A 24,323-nucleotide genomic window follows, 5' to 3' on the forward strand; every position below is an offset into this window, starting at 1 on the left:
ACTTCATAATAATGTAGTGGCTAAAAAACCGTTTCTGTAGTTCCGCTTGCATATCTCAGGTTATTTTCGTAGCGACGCAATTTTTCTTTTGTAACCAGTGCGATGACCACTGCAATACACTAACATATCCAGTCAATACTTTATCCTATTTTTACCGAGAAAAGCTTGTATAACTGTTGCTCCATATCCCTTAAGAGAACGGTTGCAACAAAGAACATTCAAACTTCGACATCTAGAGTACGTAAGAAGTGCGAGCGGATTTTTATACGGGTGTTAGTTGTAACGCGCATCAAAAACTTGCCAATGTGCTTCTTCTGTTGCGAAGGCCGGCTGAAATAATGACCGATTTTCTGTGTTTGAATCAAGCAGTAGCTTCGTGTTACGTAATGGGTGTCAAAATATATTTCTTTTATTTATTAATTGCTGGTGTCGGCCCTTCAAGAAGGTGTTATCTCTAAACATGCAGTTTGTTCTTATGTCTTTTAGTTATTTACTTTTACTGATTGGTCAGCAAACGCACTTTAAGTTTCTCCTCTTCCACCACAACGATTTAATCTGCAAGCGCGGATGTTGCGAACCGGTAGCGGGGCCGACCAAACTGTTTCAGGTAGGCCACTCGGAATCAACCTCCCAGTGCGATGCAGGCGCTTCCAGGAAGGATGATTTCACATACTCCTGCTTCGTTACTCCTGCACCATGCTTTCGATTAGTGAATTTCAATTAAAATATCTACACCGACGCAGAAAATAGAATTAAGTTTTATTCTACTGGCGAGTTTTGTCCAGCAGAGAGCTTAACATCGTGCGTCGGGTGAAAGGTGAGACAAAAGAACAAATTAGAAAGAGGTCAAACATAAAACAATCAACAAACAAAATGATTGACTTTGTTTACGTATGGAAAGAGAGTTTATAGATTCGATATAAAAAAGAGATGGTAGAATACACTCGAGAAATTGCGGATTTCAAGTTCAGCAGATGTTTGGAAACTACCTCTCTTTGAAACTAATTATAAACTAAGGGAATCATTAAGTCATTATTTTGTATAAGCTTTCAATATTCTGGGCATATTTACCTCATTGCCTCTGCAGTAAACATGTTGTGTTAGTTTGCTAGTTAGCTACAAATTTCGGTCATATTAGTTTTATTTATTTAGCATGTTTCTCCGCTCGGCCAGCACTTCCGTTCAAGCGCTATAAGGCTTTGGTACGCCTGACTTCTGTACAGTTTCTATTTCTGTTGAATATAGAGTGTTATTATTACTAAACCACTGAGCAACCTTACGCATGCAGGGCACGTTCAGCACTAGAACAGCAGGCGCGCGGATCGTACACGCCAAATATTCACTAGGACGCTCCTAAAATTTGTAAGTTCAAAGAGGCGGGACACGTCCCGGTGTCAACCTTACAATCGTGAGTCGTAACAACCACGTACGTGTGTGCCTTTTCCTTGTGACGTCCGATAACAATCTATCCAACGACATACGTATCTGCAATGTCTGCTTGGTGTTGTGGAGCTGAAACTCTACGCTCGAGGCACCAGGCGCTTCTTCTACTCTTTCTCTGTTCGTGGTTTTCGGAAACTTTGGAGATTCCGTTAGAGCTAAGCTAAACTAGAAAGTTTTACCACGACGCTGCGTAAACTGGTGTTCTGGTGTTTCTGCCGGATACGCTGTACAGGAAAGCCTCTCTGAGCGGGCAGTACTTCTGTCGCTACCTTCCGCAGGCGTGATAAAACTGTTACAATGACGATTTGTAAATGTGTCATGGGGGGCCTCGCCTCATAGCCTATAGCATGCGACAAGTAAGTCAGTTGTAATGGTGCAAAAACAATTTTTGCCAAAGTAAAAGAAAGTAGAAACGCCGAGAAGTGCACTGGGAGCATCACTACAAATTCGTTGTATAAACGTACATTGTACATATTTTAGTGGCCTGGCGTTCATTTTTCCTACGGCCTAGCGTTCATTGTTGGAAGCACCTGGCAGAGTTTCGAAGCATAACCAGGTAGAAAACGTGTATGAAGCTCAATAATTCTTCTTCGTCGAACCAAGAACTAAGTGAACCGTTTGCTCTATCTTCGCGCCACCAGAGTGAAGCTGCGTTAATTCTTCTTTGTGATGGGCCTTCGCAACCGTTGTTATTGCACATATTTGCACTGAATCTCGTTGCTCAGTAAAAATATGGTATGCCCACGGCATTTATCCACTCCGACTGCAGAAAATGTCAAAGCAGCAACCACATTCGACCGCTTGCAGGTAAGGCCTCAGTGATTGGGTGTTTCAATTTTATTTGACACGCCAAAATAGCGCACTTATTCAGAGTTTATGGTGTATGTAGGCATATTTGCCTTCCTAGTAAATTGCTGATCTGTTTACACTTTATATCTGCGAATAAAATTGAAGTAACTATCTATTAGGTCAAACAGTGAGGTAAGTTCAATTTACCCTATGAATAGACCCCGGTTATTTCCTATACATATATACGATAAATATAAAACTGAGTATGCAACCAAACAGAAAGGCCCCAAAAGCTAAGATCATTAATATATCGAAGGAGTGACTACAAAAAAATACTAAACGACCTTTATGGTTGAACGTTTGACAGACGTGTGCATGGTTAGCAAGTTACACAAAAAAATAATCATTACTCTCCAACGAATCATTCAGAGAATGCAGAAGCCTTGTTTCGTGCCGGTTTGGTTTCTTGTTTACGAGCGACTGGAGCCACCAAGAAGCGGTGTCTTATAGCCTTTCAGCACGGTGGGTTCTTCACAAAGCTTCGCGCTGCGGGACGGACCTCATGTGTGCACACAGAGGGAAGCGCTCCAAGTGGCAGGTATGGTTTGTGGGAATTCACTGGACATGCCACTAATGATAAAACTCTTCTTCTATTTCGTTTCTAACTTCAGGACGGCCGGTCAGGTGACGCACTTTTTGGTAACAGGTACATCAGTGTGTAGGGCAACCTAATTGCATTCCCTGATATGTTCTCGGGCATCCTATTGTGATGCATAATCTTTTATGTAAAATGTGAGCTTCAGCGATGTATGATGAAGAGGTGGTTTGGCGCGAAATGCGGTAAGAAACAAAAGGTGCCTTTTCTATGCTCGGTTGGTCCTTATAGTGGGGACGAGGTAGTCTGTATACGTCAAATATTTGTGGATGAAGTAGACCTTTTCTCTTTTGAAAATGTGGAGCAACGCATTGCCAGCTTTTTTTACGGGCCGCCAATGGAAGGTGTTTCAAAGGTCTGATGGTCGATGTGTTCGGCGAGTTTGTGGCGTTCTATTTCTCTGCTCGGCGGATTACGGAACGAATGAACGTTTTTGCATAGCTATTTTAAACGTTCGCCATTAACCTGCTCTGCTTTTTGTTTCGTTCGTATGCCGAAGAGAAAATGGCCTTTACACAGTTGTGTAGAGTGGACGCAAACGAGGCCTTGCCGTTGATGGGAAGAGCCGAACTAATATGAAAATTGCCAATGGTGTGTGTCGGCTTTGTATGAACTGATACATCCAGGCTATTTTGTTTCGTCGTTCCTTGGCCGCAAAGAAAAAGTATGAAGCCGTCGGGTTCGTAATTAACCGCGTGCTGACTGATTGGGTAATCGGATTTATATGAAATTTCATTCTGATTCCTCCTTTAGTCTGTACTAAGATAAATTATATGTCCATTTAGCACACGAAATTTCGGGTCGCTAGGTCACAGCGAGAAGGTCCTCAGGGTTTCTCTTCTATGTGGCACATTGTCAACATCCATTGTTACGTAGATGGAGGTGTTCATTGCGGTATCGCTTTTAAAGCACAGATATTTAGGCCCAGCTTTGCCTGTTTGTCACACCAACAAACCTGTAAGCCTCAATGTAAGCATGGGGTTAGAGCGGATCTGAGACGCGAACCCTGCACCATAGCGCTGTGAAATCGGCCACCTAACCAATGGGCGACATAAAAGTCAGACGGTACAAAGTTAGCAGAGGCGGAAAACAATAAAATGCGCAGCCGATTCAAAAAAAAAAAAAAAAGACGGATCACGTGGTTGGCACTGAGCCGGGGTCCCTCGCACTATAAGACCAACGCTATCTGGGTGAACTTTTGTTGACCCCTTGCGCTGAATATTATCTTTGGGTTCGTAGCGCGGCGTTGGCTTTTTGCTTGGCAACGCAGCAAACTTTGGACAGATGTGACAGCCTGCACGAGACACTATCCGGGCCTCCCAGTCATGGAAAACCTTCAGCGGTATTTTCAGGAATAAACATAAAGCGCCATCAATAGCCGGGTCTCAGGCGTAGGGAGAGGGGCCGCCAGCGGTGTTGTTACAAGAGTCCTGTAGCACTAGTGCAAGCTGCGCGAAAGTTTACTTTGTAAACTATCCTTCCTGCGAAAAATACGTCCTGATCAAGCAGACGTCCAGTCTAACGGCCTTTAGGGGTGTCCGTTAATTTAGGGTTGCTTCATTTTCGAATTCCGCGCGGGAACAGAAAAGGCGACCCACTTTCATGCTTCACAGATCGTGCAGCAGTGATGAAACCACTTGTGGCTGCTTACCGCTTCCGTGTGCCGAGTGCCCCTCGTCATGTATTTCTGAAAGTGAAGTGTACCTGAAAGATTTAGGCAACAAAAAACGATGGCCGCAAAAAAAAAAGAGAAACCGTCATTCAGACGCCAAGCACTGTCATGTGGTTGAAAAGAAATTCGCATTAACCGGCACGGCCATCCCCGGGAAGGAAACCAACTCCAAAGAGAGGTTTGCAGTTAGCCCTGGTATATAGAGCGAAATTAACAAAGCCTTATTCACTTGATTTGAACGCTGCCATCTGTTGCGTTGCCGTGGTTCCGCAGCGAGTGGCTTTGTAAGTGATCGACCGAGCTGAAAGTATAGTCCATTCCAACGAGGGCGCCGCCATCTTGCATGCGCGTCTGCTAGCTGGCCGATTTGCTGGCTTGGGCGTGTGCTCCGCGGAGCAGGGGCGCGGACGGCGGCTAGGTGAATGTTGCGTCGTAGCGCGTTGTACGTTGATTTCCGTAAGATATTTTAAATGGGAAAGTTGTTGCATAGGGCCACTTTAGGCGATCTGGCTTAAATTGTCGGCTTTTTGGGCCGCGGGGACGCTGGAATTCACCTCGAGGTAGCGTGGATCCCGGTGGTTAAACGAAGCCGTGTCGAACATACGTGTGCAATACTTCCTTACAATTTTTTTTGTTTGCATGTTGTGTCCGGGATCGCGTATAGTGGGTATTTTGATCTCTTTACTGCAAAAATTGATGTTTGTTTAAACGATCTAACCATGATATCCTAGGCGCCCATGGACAACAAGCAGAAGCGCGTGTCAGTGTAACAAACTTCTGGCTTTATATCCCTGCCGGGGTGAATACAGGTAGTTTTGGTGTGAACTTCGTAAGTATTTGGCACATTACATAGTTGTATTAAATCTTATCGATATATAAACACCTCACCCTCAGCCAACACTGGCGCCAACTATAAACAAACCTTCCTCTCTCTAGAATTTCGAGTGGCTCTGCAGCACAATTTAACAGTGCCACTAATGCACAACATAAATGAAATAAATTACACAGCTAATGCAGAGTGTCATATAAGGATTTATTAAGCGTCCGCCGTTGGGCATCCAGACAAGCGTTCTCTTTTGCTTTGCTTAGTTTGATGTTGCCAACAAAGACACATGCCATTTGGGTAATAGACTGAACTGTTGCCTGGAGTGAGTAAGTGAACTTCTTTTTTTTTTGCCCGATTCAGAGAGGTGGAATCTTGCTAGCCCCCCTTCCGTTCAGATTTGCTGGGGAAAGGGGCAACCTAGGGAGGTGGTAGTCACTGTGACAATAATACTTGGAGCTGGGTTGGCCGCAATGTGACCGCAGCAGCGGTGGAGATGGAAATAATACCATCTGCGACAGAGGTAAGTTTCAGTCACCTAGTTTAGTTTACAAATAAAAAACAATTTTCTGCAACTACTCCGAAGTAGCTGTAGAGAAAGAGCTCAGCAGAACAAAATTGCCATAAATCACGCGTCTTAAAGCACACAAGCAACTCAAAAGCACCTAGCCTGGCTCATTATTAACATTACAGTGAAATGTTGCGTAAATTAGTGGTAAACCCGCACTCGTTATGCCTGCAGAGCGTAGTTAAGGCAAAGAAGCAGCCGCGCCAGGCCCGCCGTGACCGGCGCGCACATTCCAGAGAGGTAGAAAGGCGGCTCGCGTGCCACGACCACTGCGTGCGAGAGTACGTTTCCCCACCGCCCGCTGGAATGGTCTATATTCGGGCCGCTGCATTGCGACCCTCGTCACTCGTGAAGACGGATGCACACCGGCATCGATACCTCGGGCTCTCCATTCTCGGTACGATTGGTTTTATATAATTATGTATCTCATATGAGTGTTGTATAGACTTAGCTGAGAGCCGCAAAAGAACTTGTTACAATAACGCAGTTAACATAGGAGTGAGCAAGATGTGCACGGATTTATTTGCAGAAACCCATTGTCACTTACAAAACCTATGTCCGTCGAATGATACACTAAGCTTAGGATCTACACATTGGGAGTAATAAATTAGCAAGTACCGCCGGTGTTTATTTATTCCAGTTGAATAGAGGATATCACAACTGAAATACCCCATAAAAAGCAAATTTTAGTGACTGTGGTGTGTAAAAACTGGAGGGTCGTCATGCGAGGAGAATTATAGAAGACCAGCGGAACATTGCGCAATTTGAAAAAAGAAAAAAAAAACTTTCAAACAGTTGGCCAATATATTGATGCAGAAAATACCTTGTATACGGCCAGTAGGAGAGGAAAAATAGACATATGAGTGGGAATTCTGTAGGGCTCAAAAAATATTTGCGAGTATGATTTGTTGGCATTGCGGTTTCATTCACAAAAAAAAAATGAAAGTAACAAAATTATGGTAAAAGCATGTACTTAAAGATTGTCGGACCGCGTTCATTCAACGCCGGCACTTAAAGCTTATACGGTTAGGAAATATGTTTTAGAATTGTTAATCCAAATACTAAACTTCAGCTCCCCGCGTCTTCGACAGGTTATTGGTGTTTTCTGGATTAGTAATTAGAGAAACAGTCTCCTCAGGCCAGCTTATGAGCACTTACCAACTTCCGATGTATAAAATGATTATATTGTTCAACTCATTTTAACTTAAGCATTTCAAACTGTCTAATAGCAGTATTTTAGCCCTTTCGGCTGAGGCGTTTCACATTTCCTGTTTGCTTTAAACAAGTTAAAACAAACATTTGGTCCTGGTACTAATGGAAAGCACCCCAGCGGCCGCCATAAAACTTCTCCGTCTGCGTCTGTTTTGAGTTTTGTTGAGTTTGGTGATTTTTCTCCAGCAATAATGCAACGAAAGATTTTGTGTACTGACATAAAACAAACTTTCACTTTACTCTAAGGTTATCCCGGGAGTTACGAGAAATAAACTCGACTGAACGCAAGTTCGAAAAAAATTTTCAACTAGAAATACCCCCTTAGACGTCTCTCTGCTGTCGTCGCTTTGCTGTTGTTGTACGGTACATCCTGTAATAGACATAATAAATGATGACAGATTCAAAACGTCGACGTTAGGGAGTACACCGCACACAATTGTCCGATATAGTCAACGATGTTTTATTACAAGGCAGGCTTACGAGCTTCTCATGCGTGTACCCCATTGGGCGCGGCATTACGTAATGACAGGGGACGGAGAGACACGCTACTCGTGCCAAAAAGTGCACGCGACTCAGGATGCAGCTGGTGGTGGTTAAAAGTATGAATAGTGGGCCGTAACCTCACTTTATTATAATCTGCCTATCATTTATTGTTAACCATACAATGCTGGAAAGCCATCCAACTTTGACGAAACAATAAACAGTTCCCTGAAAGTGCCCTGCACTCCTAAACCGAAATGCATTCGTGCAGCGACATTATTTATGGTCAATATTTTCCGCCTTGTGTAAAACTAGGAGGCCCTCGGGACTTTTGTATTGGTGTTGAATTTACGAATACCACAACAATGCGCTTTTAAGTAAGTAAAGGGCAGGAGTCCTTTGGATGATAGCATAATCCAGATTCACCGTAAAATGCCCAAGTCAGTGCTTGACGTGAAGAGCGCTGCTATGTAAAGTACAAAAAAGTATCGCCTCATGGGGTCGAACCTACAACAACGTAGTTGCGTCTAAATTGCGCCCCCGCTCTCAGGCTTAGTAATTCTGCATGCCATTTTGGTTATTGTTGCATGAGACTGGCGAGCACCAACTGAGACCGACGAATAGATCAAATTATCCTGGGCCCTGCTCAATGTAAGGGTGTTCTTTTAAAAAAGAAGAGCGTTCATCGCTAGTCACCAATCCTCCTGTCGGTGATAAACGTGCTGACTGAGAGTTTTGTTTAGGAGTTAGATTTACTGTAGTTGTAGAAGAGACACTGCCTGTTATGCGAAGTTGCTAAAGAACTTCCACACCGTCTAAACAACTTATATTGTGGAAGACAGACTGCTAACATGATCCGTCATCCTTTACCCAAAATTAGGAATTCTGTTAAAGTGAAGAGAAAGAATCTAACGTTTCTAGCTTACATGGTCGATATCCTTTTATTATTTAAGATATTTTATTTTATCTTGCAACTCAGGCACATGTACAACACCAGTCTTTTCGTAGAATATTTTCAACAAAGTTAAGTGTGTCGTTATTTCTGAACGCTATACTTGAGGTACCACCAAAGCAAACGTTTTGAAATTTATAGGGTCATTTCTTCTTTAAAATATATACCGCATGATTTATTGAAACGAGTTAACACAATAAATGTTGCATCAGTTTAATAAATCTTTTGTGGGTGTCATTTAAAACATACATTGTTCACTCCGAAGGCAAACTTCATAATTGTTACACATATTCTGCAACCTTGTTTACGTAACGTTTTTATTTTGCGCCTTAGGCAATATTTTTGTCTGTCGTCAAGAAAATATGCTTTGTCTCTCTCGAAGCTGGGAACACGACCTTGTTACTAGCGTTAATGATCGCAACATACTGCAGAAACGTTTAAAACCACTTGAAAAAAAATTAGTTTAACAGACGGTTTGGAATAAAATAGAGGCATACTTCATGCCGTTAACGCACAAATTGAAACATTTACAAATGGTATACCACGAAGCTTCAGCAAAATCTCAGGTCGTACGAATAGTATTACTTCATGAACTAAGAGTGCAGGACTGATTACACATTGACTGAGCACCCACATACCAACAAGCGTGAACTAGTATACTGTCTTTAGATCGTACATGCATGAATAGTGGACTTGAGACTAAATAACTGCTTACAAATTGGGTCTTCAGTAATTTAAAAAAAGGGTATGTTTCTTTTTGGAATCTTCAGGGTCACAGTGTTATTAAGGCAAGCTAAAACCAGCCCTAAGATTGCGCCAAATTTGCCATATTGTCCTAGGCGGTCAAACATACTAACATTTCTGTTAGGCTTTTACAGCAGCTGTATAAAAATTCGCATGCAAAATTTGCGATCGAGTAACTGGACCTCCAAGTGCTCAACATAATTTGCATATTATTCACTGAAGTGGACTAGTACCGCGAAAATTGTGAGGCCCCGTGTTAAACCAGTATGAGGCGGAAGAGAAATTGCACTGTTTTTGTGCGGTTTTTAAACATTCGCGTACTGGGGACATGTTTGGCTGCCCGGAGAAGCGAGACTGACAAGTAGTTCCATGTGTAAAATCAATTACACCACACTTATTTCTGTTGTCCGACAGGCGGAAAATATTCGCAGAAAGAACGACAACGCCCTACTCGCGCACAAGCTCTGCTACAAAAGCTCATATTGTAAAAAAATGTGTTAAGGCCGTGGATGTTTACTATCTGACTTGTCGAATTCCAATGCATATAGGCAGCTTTACATATGGCCAGGGTCAAATAATCGTTAGCTGTATTTTGAAGCCTTAGAAACACAGATCATTATTTACAATTTTCGAACAATAATTCAATAAGTCCATTTTTATATAGGGAACGGATAAAAAAACATTGCGATTAAAACAGCTGCGTTTTTTGCGTTTCCGGCCTGAAGCATGAAATTATGACCCGGAGATGGAGGCGATGAGGCGGAATATTCTTATTTCTCCGTGAATATTTCTAATGGCATCTTGGAAAGCAGTTTCGGGAAATGCAACATGGTGATTTACAATGGAAGCGTACTAAAAGATATCGATGGCGTATTAGCATTTTATTTTCCATGTTGAAGTAGTACTGCTAGGTATGGACAAATATTGAAAGTGCACTTAAAATATTCGGAGTTCTTGGTCACTTATCGCAGGCAGGTGACTTGAATCTGAACATAGTCACGCCGCCAAACATGCTTTACGGCATTATTATGGAGTTCTCTGCCATTGAATCTGCAGTCCTTGTATATTTTATTACTTTTTAATGGCAAATCATAGAGAACTAGGCCGGTTACTCGTATATCTTATCTCATTTTCACTATATTGTTAGATCAATCGTGGGAATGAAAGTTTTAAGATGGCATGCTGTACGTCGACCACCCCAAAAGCCTCTAGGCCCTTTCATTTAGGTAAACTATTTGAAAGTCCTGTTCGTTTCTATTCCCGCTTCCAAACTGCGTGGGGTGATACGAACGACGATTCTCATGACTACAAGCTTGACTGGGCATACGGCAGGGCTCGTGCTTAGTGGGGTATTCTTTCAAAGCGTAGCTTTTCAGCTTGATCCCCCTAGTATTCTGTTGCGGCCGTTTTGTCAACAGAAAACTCGCGCGAACAAATGAAAGATACTGGAATGTTAAGAAGTTGAATCGAACCTGGAACATGTACACCAACGGAGGGAGAGACACTTGCCTTACCGATTGAGCTAGGGCCCAAAGCAGACACGGGAAGACAGCCTGTGCACTGACGGGTGACATCTTTGGGATTAGCCCTTGCGTTGTCGCTGAATATTACGTGATAGCGTAAAACATCCTGTCCCACTACTTTTCGCTCCACCCGCGGCAGGTGTAGCGGTAGTGTGGCGCGTTGCGCGTGCAAAGTAATGCGAAGGCAAGAAAACCGTTAGCCATTAAGGATAAAAGTGTGGATCCCTGGAGAAGGCAAGCGTTGCAGGGGGCGGCGGAAAATTAGATGGAGAGATGTGATCATATCGACGGGGATAAGTTATCGCAGTTCACACAGGACCGGGATAATTGGAGATTACTTGGAGATGCCTTTGTCCTCCGCTGGGCGTAGATATCCTGTGATGAGGATGGTGCTGGTAATGATGGTGACAGGAAGATAACACTATTGTAAGACATCTCACTTCTGCTCCGTCTGTACCGCATATATAGTCGCCTCCGTCCGCGCCGGCAGAGACACACCAGAATTGAGACCGTCTAGTTCTGGGTGGGAGATTCCTTTCATTAGAAAAAAAGAGTTCCACTGAAGTGTTTCACCAATACCACTCAACTAAGAACCTATCACTAATAACGCGTCGATTTAACCACACCGAAGAATATTGTTTTATATTATTTTAACTGATTTCTGGTTTCACTCTGTAGGGCTACGTGTAGGAACTCAACTGACGTCGCATGGGTAGTGTTTGTGGGTGTCGCTTACAGCTTCGCTATCCAACCACCATGATAGGGTGGCTTGGCTCGCATTTTCTCAATAATGCCAGTTATGGAAGTGATAACCATTTGTGTTACGAAGAAACTTACGCGATCCTCATTATTTTTCAGACGTTACGGTAGTTCCCGGGAAGCGTTGAAAACTCGAATAATCGAAACAGACCGCTTCTTTTCAAAGTGGGCGGCCCCACTCCTCCCCTGTACACGTTGGTCTTCTCTATATTGAATTGTGTGCCTTTCCTGACATTAACGTATGACGCCCCCTGTACTGAACAACATACGTCCAAGCGACACGCTATCACTTGCCCTGCTAACTCCTCATTGTCATTTCTCTGGGGCATGCACCCGTTAAAATCAGGCTGAAACTGAAGAACTCTGGTATTGAACTTAAAGAAATGCAAACACGAGGTAATTTTTGATCTCAAGCAAAACTTACTGTGCACTAAGCATCCAGTGTTTTGACTTACCTCGACAGCTCAGAAAAAAGTTCAAATACCTTCACAAAGGCCTTCTGAATGGCTAATATTCTAGATAACTTTTAGGACACTTGGTAACAAGGACAGGATCAAAGTTTGCCAATAAGCCTTTTTAGAATAATATGAATATTTACGGTTCGTACTAAAATTTAAGAAACATGGAAATATTTCTGTTTGCTTGTTTTATTCTTGTAAGTTGCAACAGTTGTCTTTTTGCAAAAAATTTACTGTTTACGTGTCTTTGAGCTGTTAGCTTAAACCGTTTGTTAAAATTTAAACAAAAAAAGAGGTAACTAAAATTTGTAAAGTTATTATTTTCATACAAAACCTAGGCTAAACTGATATTTTTTTATTGGCTGTAAAATACTACTTGAATATTTGGGAGATTCGAACAACGCGTCGAGAAAACCAGCTCAAGTCGTTGCAGCTAACAAGACATATAAACTCTTTGTTGCAAGTTGACTGCACCAACGATGACACAAAAGGCCAAGAGGAATTATTATGCTGCGATATTACTCTGAAACTTCCCGAATACTAAATACACCGTATCTCAGATTTCCAGTGCTGTTTGCAAACTAATGTAAAAGAATTGACAACAGCCAGATACCATGCTAGCTTCTTAACGTCACCCGTCGGATTTATATGAAACCTTGGCATGTCAGCTACACAGGCCGATTATTTTCGGGCAAACGCAACAAAGCAATATGTACGTCACACACTCCCCTATAACAATCCCGTTTTTGTCAATATTTCTACAGTTTTAGCCCATTTTGGCCGCATATTCGCCGCTATTTTTTGATAATCCGTTGTCTGTGTTCCAAATATCTATCTGCAGTGCCACACAGCACAAATACATCAATAATACGATTACACCACTTGAACTTACAATGCTGGCTTGCAGTATTTTTCCAAAGGAGGTGTACATGGCTTTGAAATTTAAGAAAATAATAGGGGGACAAAAATCTCGCCAACTTGTATCGTAAAGGGAGGAAAAAATACGGTGTAGGCCATTGGCAAAGGACCGACATGCGTTCGACATATGGGCAGTATGCGGACGAGCAACATACGTTCGACATACGGGCTTGACATAGGAGCAGTCTATTTCATAAAACACGCAATATATGATGAAAATATTATTGCACATCATCCGTAGGCTACCACAATGCGTCTTACTTGGAGAGCCGTCTATGATAAATTGGTAGAATTCTTCGTTTGAAATTTTTATGCAACTTTTTGATCATAATTATGCTGTGTTCCTCTGTGTTCCTCTGTGTTCCTCTGACCACGAAGTACAGTCGGTACGACAAATTAGGGAAAAAAGGTAAGTGCTCGTAAACGATTTCCGCACGGACACGTTTTTAAACGCGCGCGGATGCCAAAGAGAAACGTTTTTCGCACCATTCCCACCTCCATACAGAGTGGGTGGTGGGATAGGTACACGCAAGGGGCCTTGTCATATCTCAATAGCCCATAAATCGATTCTTTCATAAAAAGGGTTATCGCTTATTATAAAGGTTTTTGCAGTGCATTCGCGCGTCGGGTGCCACAGGTACGCTGAAGCCCAAGGCGCTATTTTTGGCGAGTTGGCACAGCTAGAATTGCAGCACGCCTTTCAGATTTAGCACGATTAGATGTAAATGCCTGCGCGATCAGGTACGGCAGCAAGTTCAGCTCGTTTGAGATCTTTTTCAAATGACGGCAGAAGGGCTAATTTGTGTTTGCCTAAATGCGCTTTTGGTACTGTGGCTAAAAAGAAGACGAGCGGTGGGTTAGGAATAGCCATAGATTATACGAAGCTGTTGACATGAGTAAGATGCACGTTTTTATTTCGACTAGGTTTGTGAGTCGATTGTCGTAAGTGGAAAGTTATAAGCTAGCCTTTTTCTGGTGAGCTGTTTGTTGCAATTAAAGTGCGCTTACACTAATAACCATTTGCCTAACGGCTGTTTGGTAATAACACGTGTGTCACAATTATACGTCTCCTATCATGAAATCTCTGGTGATTTGGCGAAGACCAAGGAGTGGATGGCGGATATGAAGGGGAAGAATGGCCGCTTTTTCGATCTGACATGCTTCTTAAGTCTCCTGTCGTCACTTCCTTTACACTTACTGCTCCAAGAGCGGCCAGTAGTAACCGGTACCTGTATGACACCGGTGTCCCTTCATGGTCATCGTCCAATAAATACCGCAACGAGGTCTCCTCGCGAAAGGCATCTGAACGCTCTGCCGATTATAAAACAACAGGAATACAGCAAATCAGAGCACGAAGGCCAAAGCGTGCGAAACTAGTTCGAACGACAGATTGCATTGTCTTTCCTTTAAGTCCTGTGTGCAGGCATCCCTTAACTTACATTGAGGAACAACTGGAGACTGGCCCCTTCACGGCCTGTCGTACTTTTGGGAACAAGTTGTCTTGAATGAAAGTCAACTTCTAGAAATTAAACGAACGTACGATAAAGATTAGCATGAGAAATTTCGGTTTCAGATACACCTCAACTCGTCACTAACAGAAAATACCATGCCTCCTGTCGAGATTTCTCAAATAATACATGTGCTAAATCATTTGGAAGCGTCGGTCCTTTTCTTATAAGCGAGTTCATACAAGAGAGGACGACGTTGTGGTTTCATTTCATTTCATTCAGCTTTTTTTAACAAAGAACAACACGAATGCAAAGGCAAGAACAAAAAGCTGCCATGCAGCAGCTTGACAAAGGTCTTTGCCCCTGAATTTGGCTACGGGCACATTGGCAACGAGCACTGAACACACAAGAAATGAAGCGAAAAATTTGTCATAAAAAACTAGCAACTAAATACGGAGGCCGAGGTAGTTCTACGTACGCAAGGATACCAAGATAAACGGGAAAAAAAAGAAATTTACATCAAATTCCGCAAACAGAATTACACAAACTGTAAAGATTGGCAGCAAACAAAATTAGCGCTTTAACATTAAGCAGAACGCAATGTGCAATAAATTACAGGACCATTAGCCAAATGCTGTAGTAAACTGGTTATAGAATACAAAAATATTTTCTGAATTCTTTGAGGTTGTAGTTTGTTATATATTTATATTCATAAGGATTGTACGGCAAGTTGTGCAGCAGTGAATGTAATTTATAGTTATTACGAAATTTGGGTATGGACAAGATATCACTATTCCGCGTGCACAACGTGTTTATTATATGCTTAAGAGAGGTCACGGTCGTCAAAAATGTTTAAAAGAATCGGAACTGAAATAAAAAGTACGTAAAATTCGAAATGCGTACATGCGTTGTACTTTGCTACACTCAGGTCTTTGAATGCTGTGTGCGTTGAAGCGATTTTATTCCATGTTTACATTGTGGCAGACGATTTTCTTTTGAAACAATAAAATTTCGTTAGTACTCGTTATGCTTGCAGTTGCCCGTAGCAAACTGATAGTTAATATGTGACAGAAACAAAACATAGTAAATTTGGTGGAAACGTATTCCAGAGAACCTGGTGGAAACGCAAAACACGGTGCAAACGTAATCCTGAGAATCTGGTAGAAATGCAAACATGGTTGAAATGTATTCCAGCGAAGATTGAGAGAAATCGAGACACCGCAAAATGCTTCCATTTGGAGGCCGGTATACGACAGAAAGAACATGTATATTGTCCCGTATTGGTAGTATTTTATATTCATCTTCGCTTGGGCAAAATTCTGATAATAAATAATATTTACTACGTTGTTCTATAAACACATACAAGCCACAACCACGCCGATATGGCATGTGAAGAAAGGAATGTCTGTAGCCATCAAGGTGCATAATATTACAGTCTTTACTGTACCAAGATTCAGTAATCTATATTACATTAAAGTGGAATGAAAATTGGTTCAGAAAAAAGCTGATGTTTTCGTCTTTGCCTTTTGCACAACGTACATAACAGTGTAAAACTGTACTTTGAGATTTGTTAGGAAGTTTAATACTATGGGATAAAGCAAAATGCTGGTATTTCATATCAAGCAAATAGCTGTACTCAAACTCCTGCTAGATTACACGCATTTAGGAGCTTATCATTGCTTGTTCCACTGCGGAAGGATTGGGCGGAGCTTCCGAGTTGTCACTTTACAAGTCTGCAGGTCAGCACGTTTAAAGGTCTGCCATGTTTAAGTCCCCTCTTTTGCCTCATGGAGTCTCCCTACAAAAGAGACACTGGATAAAATTGCGCACGAAAGTAGAGTGCTACCAGCAGCATCGTGAACAGCACACAGGCGCTGGGAGGATCTAACAGCCTCAGGGAAAAGGGCACTTTTTGTTGGTCTTTGTGAAGCTTTCTCTGGTGCCTGTTTTTCGGCACCACGGTTCCCATTCAGTTTCAGTGAGCACAATAGCGAGATTCCCCCCCCCCCCCCCCCCGGTCGACTTCTTGTACCTGCCTGCCGCTTTGACAACTGGAATGCACTAGAAGCAGTGGATGAGGCAATGCATGCGGTGTTTTATAAACAAGTATCACTTACCGCATGCGGTCACAGATGCAACTGAAATCAACTGCGATGTTTCTAAGTCGTTTGTGACTCTTTCGTGATTTGTATTACCGAAACAAATGAACTCACGTATTTGTTGTGCTTGTCAAACAAACCAGTTCTACAAATACTCCTCCGTTTTCCCCCTCCAAAGAATAACAAAATAGAAACTTCGGAACAATACTCAGTTGGCAGAGCTTTGACATGTTTAAAGCAATTTAACAATACACAAACCGGTGTGATACCCCAAACATACTGCTTACCGACAAAGCTATTCACTAGAATGCAAAAATAAATAATGAAACATATCGTTTTGCTTTCTTGCAGTTCATAAAAATCCAGAAGATCATGTACGCTCACACACGAACACAAATGCGCATATGAATATACAACATACCACTAAAGAGTAGAACATGTTACTAAAACACTAGTTCCCACCGATACTACCATGACCTCAGGAAAACACGCAAACCGCACTATTGAAGCGCGAACTATTCACAACGTGACAGCAAGAGCACACAACTGCGGAGCAGCATCCAGGGGAAACAGAAAGCGGCTATTGGCACCGACTACAGAAGTCACAAACACTCGCAAAAATCGCAAACGAACATAAGGTCTAGCCCTCCTCAACCCGCGCCTCAAGTCCTTCAAGCACACGCCTCAAGTCCTTCATCCCCAGTTACCGCACTTGTTGGGACGAGGTCGGCGTGCTAGTTTCCGCTCACCACGGAATAGATGGGAACATGGAAGAAGAAGACTGTATTGGAAGCAGTGAATTTCCATACCTGGCCAGAATTTTATGAGTTGTTTAAGAGGTGTCCTCATTCAAAACTTAGTGATAGGCCGAGCGAATAAATGGTAATGGGAAAGGAGCAGTAGTTGGCGTTGAAGTAGAGAAAACGTCGTTTTGGCAATATTATTCCGTGCAGGAGGTCGTCGAAGGCGGATTTTCAAATATTTGCTTCACCAATACCGCACCCGTTGAACCTACAAGAAGGAACGGGGCGCTGGCGGCTATCCTGGTGACACCGCCATCTCTGTAAACTTATGAATCAGGACTTTCCGTTATCAGCGATGCCATCCAGGAGACTAACCTGGAGTGGAGTGGAGTGCGGTGGACTAATCACCGCACGCTCAGAGTGACGGCAGCTGGTTCGTACAGAGGAAATTCCAGCTCGGCCGGAAAAATGCATGTACCATGCAGCCGTATGAATCATAGCCGAAAAAAGAAGTTGGAAAAGTATGTTTTGATGGTCAAGATGGTCGCCAGAGGAAGGGTGTTTGCCGAAACGATTCTAGCTGTGGTTTACTCTTTGGTGACTACAAAAAGTGAACAAACCGTGGAGCAGCAAATTGTCCACTTCAAAAAAGACAGTTATGGTCCCACATCACGCCATTGCTGTACAAGTTTCCGTCGGCCGAATAACTCCATGTCAAGAAGGCAGACACGCCGACAGCCACGAAATGAGTGAAACCGAAAAACACGATAGGGGGGGGGGGGGAATAAGAGCTTTGAAATGCAGTTCCGCAAATAGTTCGTGTTGCCGACAAAGTGGAGATGACTACCAGACACGTCGCCCGAGAGCTTCACCTCGGTGACTTGTTCCGGTGGTCCGGAAAACTTTAAGGGGCCAGTTTTGCTGTCAACTTCTCTTCCCTTCTACACTATAAGGCTTGAACGTTTGTTGGTGTTCAAGATTAACCTCACCCCATGTGTTCATTTTGATATGCTCTCTACAGTCGTGTTAGCGAATTTTTTCTCGAACGGGCGCCTTGAAATTTCCTTGAATGCGACGGAGGAGTGGCCTGCATAGGCTGAATATTCACATTCATGTTGTACCGGAGGCACAGTAGTTCTTGACTTGCAATGTTTCACCATAAGTGGTCTGAGCGGTGAAGCATCCCGACAGCGTATTTTTGTCTGCGGGTGAACTGTCAGCCTAGCCATTTATTGCACCTTCCTTCCTTGTAAGAAAGATTCAACCAACAATACACTTTAAAAGGGCAGCGATGCGTGCAAAATGATACGTTCTTGTTGCGCGCGAAACATCTATTGTTGCTCGATAGAGGCAAGCGGGCTAAGAAAGACCAGTCAAATATGTAGATTTAACGGTCCCTTTCCTTGGCAGGTCTGGAAGTGAGAGAGAAAGGTGTGTAGCGCTCACGTAGCACTCTACCACTGAATAAAACCATCCTTATGTTTGCGCAGATGGCTGTAGGTGCAGTTAAAGTAAATTCATTCATTATTCCATTCAAGGGCACGGCGGACCTTGCGCAGACATGTGGCATAAAGCGTCGTTCTTCTACTTCGTACAGGCTTTGCTGCTTGGTTTCGCCGGAGCATCTTCATCGCTGGACAGCGCCGGGATTGACACGTGCTGTTCCGAGACGCACTGGTTACTGCCTGGTCACAGCAGCGTTCAGCTCGTCGACGTGCTTCCGGCAGCTCCCCTATCTGGCCACGTGACATCAAGTGAATCACCTATAAAGGATCGACCCAATAACTTCACCTTCAGTGGGCACGGCGGACCTTGCGCAGACATGTGGCATAAAGCGCCGTTCTTCTACTTCGTACAGGTTGGTGCTTGTTACACTACATGTAGAAGTGATTGCCGCGGTCTCGTGGTCCTGCCGTGCCCCGAGCAGTGTCTTTGCATTATGTATGATGCGTACTGTGTGTGCCTGTTGGTATTGTGCGGGGATGTCGAGGTGAACCCGGGCCCTACGGTAGAGGAAATGTTTGAATCACTCCTTTCGGGCCAAAATACCATCACTTCGGAAATCGCAGCACTTAGAGCTCAACAGGACGACATGCAAAAGCTTATGAGTGAGTGGGCCTTGCGTTACGCGGAAATGGAAAAACTGGCAGCTCGGGTAGATAATTTGGAAAAGACAATCGCTTCCCTCCAGGCCAAAATAACTGACCTCGAAGATAGAAGCAGACGCGCAAACTTGGTCGTTTCTGGAGTGAACGAGGATCCTGCGGAAACCGAGACTAATTTGAAGCGCAAAGTACTGACCGAAATCTTTGAAAAAAAAGCTGCATGTTCCTTGCAGGTCAGTTGGCAGGATACATAGGATTGGATAGCCAGGAAATCAAAGACCAGTTATTATATTCTTTCAGGATTTCAATAAAAAAGAGCTAGTTTTGACGAACGCTAATAAACTGAAGGGTGCCGAGGTGTCTATCGAGAATGATTACTCGAAAGAAACACTGCGCAAACGCGAGCTACTGTGGGAGAGCGCAAAAAACGAAAAGCTGCAGGGAAAGAAAGTAGCCCTTGTACACGACAAAATTCGAGTACACAAACAAAAATTCGCATGGGATGGTACCACAAACTCTAGAATTAAACTCGGCGCTTCTCCGAACAGGCAATTCAGCGCATGACCAAGTTCCCCTGAGGATAAGCAGCTCCGTCTTTTAAACATAAATGCTCGCAGTGTTGCAAATAAATCAGAACATCTTGAAGCTATCATATTTGGCCATAACCCACATGTTGTGGTTATTACAGAGACTTGGTTACGGGGTGATATTGAGGACGATACCGTTTTCCCCCCTTCTTATCAAGTGTTCCGCCGTGATAGAACGTCTAGGGGCGGCGGTGTTGCCGTTCTGGTAAAACATGGAATTAACTGTACTGCTTTGCATCAGATAAGTAATCATGAGAGCCTTACTTTAAAAGCATCTTGTTGGGGGCGTTGCTTTCTTCTTTTTGCGGTTTATCGTCCGCCCGATTCCCCACCTGAGTACTTAAAAGCTTTGTATGACCATATGATGACATTTCTGCATGACAGAATTTTTCTGGTAGGCGATTTTAACTTGCCTGGCGTTGATTGGGAAAATCCTATTTGCAGTCCAGGATTAAGCACTCACGCGTCTTACCTTTTTTGATATAATGTTAAGCCATGACATGCACCAAATCGTAAAGCAACCAACACGTGTTTCCGGGTCAAGCAACTCGATGCTTGATCTAGTTTTCCTGAGCCGTATCATTAAAATGTTACCGTGAATGTTAACAGTGGTATTTCTGACCATTTAATTGTGGAGTTTTCCTGTGTTTTTGAAAATGTACAGTACCCCAGGCCTCGGCCCAAATCTGTATTTGTCAAAAAATTTTCCATGGCCCAGGATGAAAGTGTGTTAGACCATCTCGATCTTTCCCTCAGCAGGTTTTGTGGTTCTGATGCTGTCGAATTATGGGACAAATTTAAAAACATTTGCTTATATTGCCTCGACACTTTCATCCCAAACAAAATAAGGCATGTACGCAAAACAACTCCATGGATAACTCTTGAAATTTTGCATATCAAAAGGAAAATCAAAAGGCTAAGACGAGGAACGGGTGACCGTGGTACCATTAGTGCAAACCAAATCGTTCTTAACGCTGCAGTCGCAAACTCAAAGCGTCGGTACTTTGAAAATACTTTGCCAAACTTCATCAGTTATGCACCACAGAAGTTTTGGCGTTTCCTGTCCAGTAAAAAAAAGCCCATAAAACAACTTAACCACGGTGGCATGCTCCTTGTTGAACCTCTCCATATTGCTGAACATTTTAATGCTTATTTCCAAAGTGTTTTTTCTAACTCGAGTGATCTCATGCCTACAATCCTTGTACCTTCAGCTCCCGATGATGACTTTATATCTTTACCTGGTGTTGTTTCATTGCTCCTTAACCTTAAAACAAAAGCTTCCCCAGGCCCGGACAAACTGCCCAATACTTTTCTTCGTCGTTATGCCGAGATGTTGGCTCAATTTCTGGTTATAATTTTTCGCGCATCTCTCGCAACCGGAATTGTACCTCCTGACTGGAAAATAGCCCGCTTGATACCCGTCTTCAAAAAAGTTTACCCTGCATGCCCTAGTAATTACAGGCCAATTTCAATGACGTCATCGTGTTGTAAACTTCTTGAGCATATCATAGCTAACTACATTCACAAATTTTTACGTGACCGTAATTTGCTTTCTTCTGTTCAACATGGTTTTAGAAAAGGTTTCTCTACAGTAACGCAATTAGTATCGGTTGTTCACAGTTTTGCCGCTATTCTTGACAAGTCGGGCAAAGTAGATGCTATTTTTCTAGATTTCTCCAAAGCGTTTGATGTTGTTTCTTATGTTCACCTTATAAATAAATTACAATCAACTGGTCTTCCTGCATTTATAGTTAACTGGATATCTTCGTACCTGAGTAACCGCAAGCAATTCGTTCGCATTGATAATGACTGTTCACAATCCCTCCCCGTGTCATCTGGCGTTCCGCAGGGAAGTGTCTTAGGTCCTTTGTTGTTTCTCATATATGTCGATGATATTGTGGATGTAATTACTGGCCCTGTTCAAATAAGGCTGTTTGCTGATGATTGTGTATTATTCAATGATATAACATGCCGCGAAGACCAATCAGCATTGAATTCCAATCTTTGTAACATATACGACTGGTGTACTAAGCGGAATATGAACCTAAATGCCGACAAATCAGTATTCATGAAAATAACCAATAAGAAAAATCCTCTATCCTTCCCTTACAACCTTTCAGGACAACCTTTGAACGAAGTTACTGAATATAAGTACCTGGGTCTTACCATAACAAACACTTTAAGTTGGAACAAACACATTTCAAACATCTGTGCGTCATCTTTTCGTCAACTGAGTCTTTTAAGACATAAGCTCAAACATCCTCCTGCAAGTGTTAGAATGCTAGCCTATACATCTATTGTAAGACCTAAATTGGAGTATGCATGCATAATCTGGGACCCTTACACAAAAGCTAACATTCATGCACTTGAGAAGATTCAGCGTAAAGCGGTTTGGTTCGTTTACTCTAAATACCGCTCGAGCGATTCACCAACCCAACTCATGAGAGACCATAACATCCCAACCTTAGAATTCAGACGCAAAATCCAAAGATTAAATATTTTTTACCTTCTCAAGAATAATAAATTGTCAATGAGACCAGAACAATATATCTAACCACTCACCGCTCGCAGAACACGACACCGGCATGCCGACTCCCTAACGCCCTTCAATGCTAGAACTAACATCTTCAAATTCTCCTTTTTCCCGCGCACTGTAACTGAATGGAATCAATTACCAGCATCATTCTTAAATAGCATAGACTCAATTGACCATATTGTATCTTGACCTGTATTGTTAGAGTGTGAAATTTCTTTCTTATTCATTATTTGAGTTATGTCCTTAATCTTCGCGCTTTTCGTGTTCTTGATCTTCTGCTGTCCATATTACGAGCTTTGTAATTATGTCCCTCCTGCTTGGGCCCTTCACCGGGCCTGCAGTATTATGTAAATAAAAATAAATAAATCCATTCAACGTGGTCTCATGCGGCTTACCGAGCAGCGATAAAACGCAAATGGTGCGGTACAACGACGACTCTTCTGCCAGGCAGTTCAGTTTCAGTGCAAAAATCGTTAATGCTTGTCCCCGCCCCATCCCCCTTTGGTAATGGCAAGTAGATAGGCACGCAATAAGAACTCACAAGAGAAGAGAGGAAGCCTGCCCATGACGAAGGCCGACAAATTGGCAATAATTTCTTGCAGCCATCTGGATGTAACTCCCGAAAACGATACGTATTAGTTTGGACGCATGTTTTCGTAAATACAAGCGTGTTCAAAGAAAGATTGAGAAGAGCATCGCCTTAAGAATTCTCGGTGGCAAGGGGGGTTTGGAGAAGTAACGCTGCCAATTGTAAAGTTGCCAATAAACAAGATTATGGCGGGGTGTTTACAAACACAAACCGACGTGTTGAAGATTGGAAGACCGTCACGCATCAGAACACCTTTACCGAGACTTAGCTTCTTTAATAAGAGTTACCCAAAGAAATACGTTGTGGTCTTCTACTTAGCCAGCTGTGTTAAACAACGGCATTGACTTCTACATGAATAATTGGAGGCTGTTAATTTCAGATTTGGCAAACCAGGCTTCCTCTAACAGCGAATATCGATGGCGAAGAGGGGAAAGAGAGTGAGCATTTTCCCACAGTGAGTGTGCGTCAAAAACACGAAGACAGCGGAGCAAATGAAAACCAAGCGTAGCAGGTGACACACCCAAAATGATCTCCCGGTCTGTTCCCACTCACCCATACACCCTCCCATACAAACGTCCCACAGTAAAGCCAATTTTGTCTGCCGATGATGATGCTTCTTGAAGTAAAAGATGGTTCAAACGCAAACCTGTGACCGACCTAAACCCCATTACTTCCTAGTCAAAAGCACGAGAAGAAAATTAATATTGTTACGCTGAACAGGCCCTTTCGGGATGCAAACAAATAATTTTCAGAAAAGCTTACCAGTCACCCCGACAACAGGTTGCCTGCATGTTCGGCGTATAACAGATTTTCCTAGCGTAATGATTTGGTAGTGTAACCGAATTCGCAATTTCGGCAGCGGGATGTGGGAGAAATTTCGAACTTGGGAAGACTTCAACTTCAGAATTTCACTTGCATAATGCTACCTAATATGGTTTGCACATAAAAGAAGCTGCCAACTAGTGGGGCTGCCTGATATTTGTCTGCCAGTTTTAGTGTATCGCAAGTGAAATATTTCCTTGATTTCTGCTACAGACAAAATCAAGCAGATATTGGAATGCTTGTTGAAGAGCATTCTAACATAGAAATGTATTTTATGACTGGTATAAAAACCTGCATCTTGACAACAATGCTATCTGAAAGGCATAAAAGATTACAATTAGCACAAATAACATAATTTGGTGTAAACAAGGATTTTTTTTTTCTTTTATTGGCTTTGA

The sequence above is a fragment of the Haemaphysalis longicornis genome, unplaced genomic scaffold (assembly GCF_048455015.1).
Source record: "Haemaphysalis longicornis isolate Haplotype H1 unplaced genomic scaffold, Haemaphysalis longicornis Haplotype H1 scaffold_8, whole genome shotgun sequence".
Taxonomy (NCBI): domain Eukaryota; kingdom Metazoa; phylum Arthropoda; class Arachnida; order Ixodida; family Ixodidae; genus Haemaphysalis; species Haemaphysalis longicornis.